The sequence below is a fragment of the Fukomys damarensis genome, unplaced genomic scaffold, assembly GCF_012274545.1.
Source record: "Fukomys damarensis isolate Sample0158 unplaced genomic scaffold, DMR_v1.0_HiC HiC_scaffold_30, whole genome shotgun sequence".
Taxonomy (NCBI): Eukaryota; Metazoa; Chordata; class Mammalia; order Rodentia; family Bathyergidae; genus Fukomys; species Fukomys damarensis.
The window spans coordinates 27,726,020-27,738,695 of record NW_022900942.1 but is presented as its reverse complement, the minus strand read 5'-3'; positions in this window follow the sequence as shown (position 1 = coordinate 27,738,695).

Sequence of the window (12,676 nt, the reverse complement as noted above, 5' to 3'; positions counted from 1 at the left end):
AAGGAGCACGCTTGTGGGTGTGGAACAGAAAGGGAGACTGGGCTTAATCCACAAGGCAGAAAGAGAAAGGAACCTCATTTCTAGAGGTCTGGCCACACCATGGAGACTAAAAGTCTCCCTGAAAGGAATCAGTTCAGCTGGCAGGGACACCTCTCAATGTGAACAAGAGTGCTTCTTATGCTTCAGTTTACTCAGTCATGAAAACAGCTCAAGATGGGAAAGTCTTCATAGCCATTGTTTTTTTGAGGGGGTGGTACCGGGGTCCTTGTGTTTTCGAGGCAGACGTTGGAACCACTGAGCTAAATCCCTGGCCCAATTTTTAAAAATCCATCTCCTCCCTCCCTCACATTCCAACTGCTTCTGTTTCCACATCCGTGTAACAAGAGGTCACCCTAGATAAGGGAGAAGCAGCTGACTCTACCTAATGTCACCATCCATCTTCTTGAACTGGTGACAAAAGTCACACTTGGCTCTGAGCCTAGAATGAACCTCTGATTCCCACTCAACATCATGCTCCAGAAAGCTATGACTAGTCAATCTGCATTGCCACAAAAATTCAATTGTTCATTTGTATATTTAGGATCTTCTCTGTCACAGAAAGAGTGCTATAGCAACAATGCGAGAAAGTGCTGGATGTATGAGGCCAGATATGGTGGAGTGCATTTTATATGCTCTAAAAGGCGAGCACATAAAATGTCTTCTAGTGATAATCACAACTGATGGTGTTAATGCATGATGGATGGAGATACTACTGAGCCCAAGAGGAGAAGGTACTGGTAGATATTGTGGAAGACAGTAAACTGTGATCATCCACAGAGTGAGCTTTGGGTCAGAGATGCTTGGATTTGTATATCTGCATGTTTGAATATTGTTCAGCTTTAACATGGAAGAAATTCTTTTTTTTTTCTTTTGGTTTTTTGAGACAGGGTCTTACTATGTAGTTCAGACTGCTCTGGAACTCACTGTGTTGTCCAGGCTGGTCTCAAACTTACAGCAATCCTCCTGCCTCAGCCTTTCCTGAGTGTTGGGATTATAGACTTGTGCCACCATGCCCGGCTAAAATGGAATAAATTCCGTTGCACACTACAACACAGATGAACCTTGAGGTCATTGCTAAGTGAAATAAGCAAGCCACAAAAGGCCAAAAATTATGATTCTACTTACATGGGATAGTATCTAGAGCGGTCAGTTTCACAAACAGATAGAAAGCAGGATACTGGTTATTAGGGGGCTGGTGGGAGCTAGAAGGGAAGTCGGTAGTTAATGAATATATGGTTTCAGATTTACACAACAAAAAAATTCTGCAGATGTTTCCCAATAATGTGAACATATTTAACACACTAACCATACCTTTAAAAACAGCTAAAACAATAAACTTTAGGACGAATTTCTTGACCATCATCATAATAATGATAACAATGCCTTGACTTTTTTCCAAAGTTCAAATTTGGATTTGAGTGCTGACCTCTTCTCCTTCCTCACTGGGTAACACTGGTGAATCTACGCAGTCTCCCACATCTCTGACTCCTCTTCTGTTGGATAGGAGGTGACAAGTATGCACAGAAGTGATGGTTCAAAATATGAACCCAGCTCCATCAATTCCTAGCCAAGTGGGCAAATTATGCAGCCTTTCATGCCTCAGTTGTCTGCATCTGTAACTACAGTCCTTATCTCATGGGATAATGGTGGAGGGGAAATGTACTAAAGTGTGTGGCTTAAAAAAACTTGGCACACCATCAATGCTACCGAAGTAGCTAGTTTTAGTATCTACCAGAGGTGTGAGAACTGAGGGAGTGAATGCAGATAAGGCGTGCAGTACAGCGCCTGAGACACAGTGATGCCTCGGTTCACAAACTCAATTCTCTCCATGATTCTGGTTGCAAACAGAATTGGACAAGACCCAGTTCACTTATAGAGCCAAATACAGCCTACATATTGTATGCCAACCCCAATTTATTGCAACATTTTAGCTGGGTCATAATTTGTTGCATGTGTTTTTTATATGTTGTCTCTCTTAGGGGTATAAGACTTGCTTAACTTACACTGGTATCTTCCAAAGAACCTAACATCTAGTAGATGTGCTGAGTTTTACAAAAAGGTTTTTATTTTTTTTCAATTCTTGGAACGGGAACTGGGGCCTTGTGCAGGCAAGGCAATTACTTTACTATTGAGTTATGCCCTCAACTCTTTTTATTTTTTATTTTTTTTAAATTTGAGGCAAGATCTCACCAAATTTCTTTTGAAGTTACAATCCTCCTGAGTCAAGCTCCTGACTAGCTAAGATTACAGGTATGTACCACCATGGCTAACTGTCTGAATAAATTTTATTAACATATTCTTAGCTCACAAAATGCTCACCATGAACCAGTGCTATAGAGAATGATAAAAGACAAATTCTGAGGTGTCCTAAAGTTAATTACAAGGGTCAGAGGAGGGATGAGGAAGAGAGAAGGGAAGTTAGTTGCCAGATACAAGAAAAGCCAGTATTCTTTTTTTAAATCAAACTCAGAGCCTTGCATATGCTAAGCACATGCTCTACCTCCGAATTCTATCCTTAGCCCATTTTACAGTCTCGGGTACATGTTGCAATCTTGAGTTGAATGCCATCACAGAAGACCAAGAGGTCCACTGCACCTTGTTTACTTATAAACATTCCAGACTATGAACCCCAGCCAGTCCAGAAGGAACAGTTATGCCTCCTTATGGACTGTCCCTCTACAGAAGCTTCCTTGCTTTGCATTATCCCACCTCTTTTCTTAACATGCAATGTATGTTTGTCACCAAGCAGCTGGGGACTCTTTTGCTCATTCAGGAAAGAAATAATGAACTGGCAAAGTGCAGCTCTGCTAGTGACCCTGGCCACCCTTAGTGACACAGCCCTGAGCTCTGATGCTGCTTGCTGACACCAGTTTATGTCAGATGCTGTTGGTAAACCCCACTGGCTGCAGGTCTGTTTGTACCAGATGCCTTCAGTCAACTCTGCTGGTTACTGGTCTTGGTCACCAATCTTCATGGGCTGTTGGTCTCTGAAGCTTTTCAGGGCAAAGAGTTTATAGCTTACTTCTAAGGGCTCCTAGCCACACTACTCAGGATAAGTGGACTTACAGGAAGAGAGCCCACACTATCTAAACACAAGTGGATTTACAGGATCACTGGAGCAAGAATTTATTTGATTAGAAATTGTTCTAAAGCACAGGACAATCAGTAAACAAGACTGATCCTGCCTAGACCAGCCCAAGAAATGTACAGAGAATGTTGCTTGTTTAGTAGCTGTAGGCCTGTGGGTGGTCCAAGTTTGAGCTTGTTGATTGGTCCAAATTCAAGCCTGCCTATTGGGCCAAATTGTTCTAAATGCAAACCTTCTAATTGGAGATTCCTGGTTGATCTAAATTAAAGTCTATGTCTTGGTTCAAATTCAAGCCTGCTATGGTCAGGGTAGACGTGTTCCGGAGCAAATGTGGGATGTCCAAGACAGCCTCGGATGCCATGGTAGCAGTTATGCAGAACATCAGGAGACACAAACTCCTGAAGCTTTTGTGGACAGATGTGTGTCTCCTCAGATATGGGGGGCTAGCTGTATTAACCCCAGGTTATCAGGGCTTGGGGAAGCTGGGGATATTAATAATGGGTCCATATCCCTCCCTCATCTTTGCTGTATTCAAGGTGGTTTCCCTGCCACTTCTTCACAGAGCAGCAGCACCTGGAGCAATGGAAGTGGGATTGGGGTGCGATGGCTGGAAGCCGAGCTGTACCTCCTGTCAGAGTGACCCAGGGAATGACCCTGAAGAAACCTGGAGGGCACTGAGGCAAGTTGTCCCAGTCCATCCTTAGGAGTGGAGCCTGAGAGGGAGGGGACATGACAGCTGCCAAGCCACACCTCCCTCCTGCTGTCACAGGGGAAACAAAGGCGACAGCCAGGCACTTCTTGTCTGTCTACGGTTCACTGTAAACAGCTTATGCTTTTCTTCCCCACGTTTTATAAAAATACTCTTAGCTGTAGGGCCAGTAGAAATTTTTCTAATTGTTATCTAGTCTTGCTGCTGGAAGTTGAGAAAACTTATCCCAGGACTTGGTCCATTCACTGGCTGACATCAGTAAAAAGTAAATAAATCCTTTATTTGAGAGATCCTTTGTCCTTAAGAGTTTCGGTCAATAAGATATTAACTTTTTCAGGATTTCAAAACAACATGGGAAGTGGAATGTATTGTATATACGGAAAGCTGGAGGCGCACAGAGGGTCAGCAATATGCCCAAGGTCACCCAGTCAATAGTAAGTGGAATCAGTGGGAAGCTAGGCAAGCTTACTTCCATCTTTAGACTCTTAACTTCTTCTGCGGTAGAAGCAAACACTCACAGTGTGCCAAGACTGTGCCAGCCATTGCACATGTTAAATATATGCAGGCTCAGGAAAGTATACATAAGTCATCATTGAGTAAAATATGGTTCATTCTCTTGATGAAACATACAATTGAAATTATGCATTCAAAAATTACATGTTAGTCTACACAAATGTTTATCACTGTAGGTGAAAATCAGGAAGCAAGAGTAGTATGTGCAGTATGGCTGTATATAACATCTTGTGTAGGGCAAAATAATGAGAAAAAAAACACATCACTGTGTGACAAGTGACAAACTTGTCACTGTACTTCTTTTCCTACATTTAATTGGCTTGCACTTGCTCTGCAAAACATGTTTTTTTTCCTACCTTTATTAAATACAAAACCCTGCTACCTTTGTGCTTGTCTTGACAAATTCTTTTTCAGGATAGAAAGACCCTAGAAAACACCTCTAGGAGACCTGGAACCCCAGAACCTGGTTACACTAGGCCTTCTCTAAAAAAGTGCCACAAAGTGGATGCTTAAAACAGAAATTAGTTTTCTCACAGTTCCTGATCCAGAAAGCTGAAATCAAGGTGTGGGCAGACCTAGTTCCTTTGGGAGACTCTGGACAAGAATCTGTTGTCTCTCTTAGCTTCTGGTGAGTGGTTACCACAATTCTTGGTACTCTCTGGATTGTAGCTGTGTTCTTTCACTGCTACAGGTGTTCCTCTGTCATCAAATGGCCTTCTTCCCTGAGGGTCTTCAAGTAGCTTTCTTGTAAGGAATCAGTTATTGGATTTGATTTCAGCCCTAACTCAATACATTGTCTCAGTTGATTATATCTGCAAAGACTCCTTTTCCAAATAAAATCACACTCTGAGGTTCTGGGTAGACAGGAAATTTGAGGGAACAAGTATCCAGTATAACAGATGTTTGTTTTTGTTATTGTTGGTTTTCCCCATTCTGGGGATGGAACCTAGGGTCTTGTACACAATATACTATGACATACCCCCAACCTCTTGTTTGTTTCATCATACAACCATCACTTCTCATTTATTTCATCGTCCCTTAGTAACACTTATGACAGCCCAGTGTCCCGTTCAAGTAATTTTTTGGGTAAAGGATGGAGGGCAGGATGCATCGCTTTCTCCTGGGGAGTGATGGTCAGGTACCCACTGTAGGACTTACCAGTAAGTCTAATTCAAAGGAGACGATTATACTGGAGACCACTGGAGCAGAGGCTAGGAGGGCTGCACCACACCCACTCCAGAGCCCAGTGCCATGGAGTTCCAGTTTATGTCATTTGCATCTCAAAGCACAAAGTGTTTTAGCTGAATCCTATTTTGCATCTAGGGCTGCCCAGCCCACAGCGTGCAGTGAAAGTTTAGTACACTCTGACTTGCATGGAGGCAGCGTGTTCATCATAGATGTGAGGCCTCCAAGGTCTTTTTTGATATAAAAAAATTATTCAAATGTGTAAACTCTCTTATACTCATTTGAGAATCAAATCTATTCAAAGCTTTTCTTTTCAACGGCATTGTTAGCTTCTGCCTTCTCTTCTTAGCTCTCCATTGGTTTGCTTGATCAGATTTTCCAAAGAGTTTAGCATTCTTTTTCATCTTGAACACAGATTTAGCCTTCCCTTTCAAAAGCTAGAGACTATTTATGAATATTTTTAATTCAGGGTCCAAATTAATTCTTGTACACACTTCAAAGGGATCCTGCAATGTCTTTCAGCATCTACCACTCACCCTCTACCTTTTTATGGGTCTTGCCACAAGACTTAGCCTGGTTCCTTTCTTATTTTGTTAAATATGTGAAATCATTGCTCCCACCCTCCATATGTTCTTAGGAATGTTGCCCTTCACAGGCCAGAGCTACTCTGTCTGCCAAGTTATATGAACTGAACCAGGAATGACTACCATATAACCTAATTTGTAGAAGTAAAATCTCTTCTAGGAATTTGGACTTTTTTTGTTTTGTTTTGTTTTGATGCTGAAGATTGAACTCAGGGTCTTACCACATGCTAAGCATAAGCCCTACTACTGAGCCATATTCCAGACTCTTGCAACATTGTCTTAAATGTTCATAAATACCCATAGTACATATATACAAAATAATATATAATATATAGTATATAGTAAATATGGATAGATTATAATAAAATGAATAAGGCAAATGTTTCCCATACAGTAGATTGGTTAAAGATATTGTAGTAGGCATTTAAAATGGAACCCATAAATTAATAGATTTATCCAAAACAATATTGTATATATCTATTTGGCTGTTCAATATAGTTGTTTTCAGGTATATTGAAAGAAAGAGGATGACTGTCACATTCCAATAACTTTTGCAGCTTCCCATGAGGCTCTCCTATGATTGGTTGCCAACTGCCTTTTTAGAGCCCTGGATATTTGAATTCTCTCCCAACTCACTAGTTGCACTGTACTACACAAAGTTCAATAAACCTAGTGTAATGGCAGTGACATTTGCACACACTAAAACGAGGTTGGGCGGATGAATCTATTATAGAGGTTATATCAGGTAGCAGTAGTCCTGCTTTGTAAATCTAGCTTCATAGTTTCCAGCCATGACTTAAGTCGTTTCATTTATCATCCTTCAAGAAAGTTTAGAAGAAGCCATGATCTGCGTTAACACAATCACTAATATCAGCTTTCTGCCCAGGAGCTTCTACGTGGTAGAATCCACCACCACTACATCTGCATTTTACCCTCTCACTCATGGATACGTGCTCTTTTTCTCAGCTAAAGCACAACGAATTACATTTTGGAGTTATATTTTAAGTTAATTGTGTGCCTATTCACTCCTAGCACTAGTTAGTACGCTTGGCTATCTCTACTGCTGTTGTTTATACAGATATATAAGTTTCACTATTTTTTCTTACACCAAGAAGGGAAAAGTTCTTGGAATAAAAACCATTCCCACCAGATATGATGCATGGATTTAATTTATATGCGGTTATATATGTTTGCATTTGCCTAAAGAAACTCTGGGAAGATATGTGTGAAACTAATGAAATTAGTTGCCTGTGAGGTTTAGGGAGATGAAAGTTATGCAAATGAGGGGTCCAGAAAGAGCGTTCATTATAAAGCATTTTATATTTTTGAATTAGTGATCTATACAAATACATTAACTACTGAGAAATAAAAAAAAAATGTGTATCTGGGTGGATTCGCTAAAGAGACAGGTAGCCTTGATGTTGGAATTGTGTAATTGCCTCTTCTGCCCCTGAATGTCTCTTTATTTATCCCTAGTACATCCTGCAGGTGTGGTTGGTAACAGGTGACAAAGAATTAATGTTTATGAGATTAAGTGCAAATAAAGGGCACCTGCCAACCTTATGTTCTTCCTCAATCCTTTACCCAAAGATGACCTTAACCTACCTATGAAGAGTGTAGTTTGTAGCATGGCTCAAGAGAGGAAAGACTCAGAAAATCTTCAGGTGCCAAATGGAATTTTGTCAACTTCAATAATTTTTTTTAAAGTTACATGAAAGTAGCTAAGGATGTAGCTCAGTGGTAGAGCACTTGCCAGGCATGAACCAGGCCTTGCCTTTAAATCTCAGCACCACACACCCACATACACACATAAAAACACATGAAAGGAGGCTCCAGAGTCTTTTTTTAAAGTGTTTGTTACATTGTATTTCCAATCCCAACAATGAAACATATCATTGTAGAAACTGTAGAATACACAAAACTAAGGAACTAAAGAACTAAATCCATAAACATGAAAGTCACAGTTTAACAAGGGCCATGTTAGTCTTCCATATCTTAATACATTTACAAGGCAAAGAGTGAATCTAATTCCACCATACTGTATGTTTTATTTTTTTCTTTATGTGGAGTGTGTTGAGTATCGGCAGAAACCACAGCCTCTCTTGTGAAATTGAAAAACGAGTAAGTCCATTTTATAAAAATATGCTGTAATCCAAAATTCATGTGGTATTTTTTAACTTGGAGTATATAACACGATTTTCCCATAGAAACAATATAAAAATGATGGCTGGGTTGGGAGGCCAGACAACAGAAGTCCAAGAAATCCACAATGTTTTTTAGTGCTAGTGTGTCTATAACAACAGGAAGTAGGCTAGCTCTCCCTTACCCCTGGTACTTGGGATTAAACTCAGACCTTCACACTGAGCTACATCCCCAGCCCACTTTTTATTTTTTATTTTGATACATGGTCTCACTGAGTTTTTAAATTGTTCAAGTCTGGCTAATACTTGAGATGCTTCTGCCTCAGCCTCTCTGAGTACTGGGATTACAGGCATGCACCACCACACCCAGCCCTAAATCGCTCCCTCTCCTAAAAAAAGTGCATATCAAAAGCATTTTGTCACACACACACACACACACACACACACACACACACATAATGAAATATATAATGAAATGACCTTTAATCAATGATTTACCTTCATCTAAAGTCCTTTTATTTCTCCTTACTCCCTCCATCACTGTGAGTTTTGTAGGCTCCCTCTCCCACACCAGTCCCACTTTCCATCTTGCCCTCACTGCTTTTTAATGATTCTCCTCCCTCTTACTACTTCATGATTGTCAACCCCGATTTTGAATTCCAACAAATCATACCCACTTTCATCGGTGAAGTTTTAAATCTGAATGTGTGCAGGAACAGATCATCGCCCTGGCACGCGTCCTCAGGCGAGTTCCCACACCAGTGAGGTGACATGCGCGACATGCTAATTGCAGTGTCCGGCCCTGAACCAACATGAAGTAAATGGGTGGTAACGAGGGCGTTGCGATCGTCTTCCACTTTGCTCCGAAGCCGATTAGTTTAAATGTGCGAATCAGAACAGGTAGGTGGGCAGTATTATTTGACAAATATTGAGTATGAGCTACTCTTGGGCCCTGATGCTGCCAGTGAAGACTGTAGTGCTGTCTGAGCCTGGGGACAGAGGGTCAGGACTGCAAGGCGTGATGGGCAGAGCCTCCTAGACTTCCCCAAGAGAGGACGTCCATCTGGAGCTTCAAAACATGTAGAATTCCACTTATTTTTTTCACTTAGTTTTCCTACATTTATCATGGATCTTTTAAGCCCAAAACATTATGCTAAAGCTAAATACAACAGTGACTGAGAAAGATGTGACCCTGTCCTCATGGGACTGTGTGTGTGGGGTGGAGGGGGGCAGACATTAAACAGTTATTCTACCAAGAGGTAGTAGGATAGAGGAGAAGCATGGACAGTGAGGAGAAGACAATGGGTGGAGGTCTGGGGCCAGAGGATCTCCTGGAAATTTCTGCTGAGGAGTGTGAGAGATGAGGCTGGAAAAGGGAGCAGCGGTCAGACCACAAAAAGCCTTGTGAGTCCTTCGGGTTGTGTGGTGGCTTGTCCCCAGCTTCTCCAAGAGCCCCCAAGCGCCCAAGTGATTGAATCCGGGGCACTTCCTATGTGCTAGGCAAGTGATCTACGTTCCAAGCCCTTAACAACTGTTTTAAAATTTTTACTTTTTGAGACAGGGTCTTGCTGAATTGCCCAGGCTGGCCTTGAACTTGTGATCCTCTTGCTTTGGCCTACTTGTAACTGAGATTACATGCTTGGTTTGTTCTGAAGCCCCGGTGGGGGACTGCTGGGAGTAATCAAACATGCATTTTAGAAAGTTTCTTTAAGCTGCTTCATAAGATCTGCTTTGGAGAATGGAAATCCAGGTGGGAGATGGTTGCAGGAATGAGGTAAGAATGGGAGGTGGGCTGACTAGGTTGTGGCTTTGCTTTGGATGTGACAGATCAGAGGTGCTTTGGGAGAAGGTGATAGATCAGAGGCATTTTCAGGCTCAGACAGTGTATTATCTCTGCCCCAGCCAACTCTTTTGGAAGAAGGCATTTCCCGGTTTCTGTCCCTGCTCCCCCACAGCGTTTAAGTGATGTTGGACTCCCATTGTGCTTTGCTCCTCTCCAGCAAAAGACCTTATTCCTCCTGAGCTGGGAACAGAAACACTTATCTCCCCACCTAGCTGGCAGTGAGAGGGGATACTTTGCTTCCTTTAATTCCCTTGCTCTATAAGAAAGCCAAGATGGGCTAGGAGGCAGGAGCAAGCCTTGGGGTCAGTCTTTCCTGCAGCACTCGCATCCATGGAATGGGTACTTCTGGAGAGGACAGGTGGGGGAAACCTCATGGGCAGCCAGAGGCCTGTGTTTGTTCTCAGTGCTGTCACCCAGTCTCCATGAGCAAAACCCAGCTGCTTTATGCCTCAGTTTCCTCCTTGGCAAAACCAGAGGGCAAACTAAAATCCTATGACCTGTCAGATTACAGAATAGCATTCACAGTAAAGAAAGTCTTTTCAGAAGCTGTGTTTACTTTGGGGGTTAGTGAAAAGCTCTGATTGGTACTATTTAAATATTTGCTCCAGTACTGACATTTGCATTAAGGGTGAAATTGAACCAATGCACATTATTTATAATTAACTCTGATGCTCAAATGAAGGGGAATAAAACACTGAGCTATACAGCAGATGCATCAGACTGATCATGAGTAAAATAAAGCCTTTTCTTTTATTCACTAGCTATGACTCCGTATTGCTTGTACATTTTCAAGTAGATTTTTAAAAACTATTCTCAATGCTGTTTAAAGGTTTTGCAACCTCAGAGAGAGATCCATGCAATTTAACTACTCAATAAACAGTAAACACCAATTGCCCCTCAATGAAAAGCTAATGGTCTTTGAGAATATTCTACCACAGATTCCACTTAGAAGCTAATATTCTGCTAATGGTCAATTCACTTCCAGCAATAAGAACCAACTCAAATGACCTAATAATTTTTAAAGAACAAAGAGTACAATAAATGGGCTGTGAATTGCCTCAGTCTCTATAGGCAGCTCTCTCATGGGTGAAATTTCAAATTGCTAATGGCCAGAATATTGGACAAGTGGAAATTTCCCTACTGGGGGATGAGAGAAGGTGGCAAAAGATAATGACTTTCACAAAGAGGACTGGAAGCTGGGAAAATTGAGTCCTTCTGTGGCACAATTTGAGCTGTGAAAGGAGTTACAATCAGAAGGTTGTCTAACCTTCTCTGCAGTCCTTTGCAACCAGCTTTCTGATTGCTTGGTATTTGTTTTAGGGTTGTGTTTCAAGCAGGAATCGGACTAGATTTTAGGTTCTATGCGTTACTGGGACATAAAATTCTGGATATTTTAAACAAAATCTATCAACCTTTCAGGGAAAGTACATAAAAATAAGCTCTTCTGCACGCTGATCTTAAGGGTCTTTATGAAATGCCACCTGATTGATAATTAAATAGCAAAAAACTAACTTCATGACATTTAGAACTGATTAAATTCTATATCAAAAGGCATCTTTTAAAAAGGGAAAAACTAGAATAGGATAATGAAAATATTATACAAATGTTATTGCAATGGAATGAATATTTATGTTCTCGCAACATCTATCTGCTGAAATCCTTACTCCCAAAGTGATGGTATTAGGAGATATGACTTTTACATGTAATTGGGTCATGAGTGAAGCCATCACTAATGGGGACTGCTGCCCTTATGAAAGGGACCCTGGAGAAGCCTCTTGCTTTCATTCTGTCACATGAAAATATAATAAATGGCAAGCTGCACCCCTGAAAAGGGCCCTCAGCAGAACCCTACCACACTGGCATCTTCACCTTGGACTTCTGGCCTCCTAAACTAAGGGAAATAAGACTGGTCAGTCAATCTATGGTACTCTGTTTCAGGAGCCCAAAGCAACTAAAACACTTACAGAGCTAGATTATTTTATAGATAAAGGACCTGAGTCTTACTAAGTTCAGCCTTCGTCCTACAAGCTACCTCTCTCCACCTCCCCAAACCATAGATTTTCCCTTTGAGAAAGAGAGAGAGCTCTCTTATCACCCTACATTCTACCCTATATATTTCATTTTTCTATTTTCCTTTACATTAAAAGCTTTTTATACTTCTTGTGTACTCCTTCCATCTCTCTTACATCTGTTCCACTCAAAAATTTGACCTAAAATTCCACCATAATTGCTGTTTTTTCATGCACTTGGCAATTTCCTTTCTGATTTTGTTGACATTGAGGAATATTTCAATCAGCTGATACTGTGGTCTTCTGAGCTACTTTCTTTCCTAAGCTTTCAGACAATGGGCCACCAGTGATTTATGCTTCCTGTTTCAAGAATTCTTCTGGGTGCAGTGTCTCAGGCCTTGTGTTCCCAAAGCCTCTCCCTCTAGGCAGTGGACAAGGATATGAGGTGAGGTGTTAAGGAAGGAGTGCTTTCTTGCCCCGATTCCTTCCCATCTGTGTAGATTCCTATGTGAATTTAGAAGCAGATGGCAAAGATTCCATCAGCTTGAGTGCCTGAACGACTGTG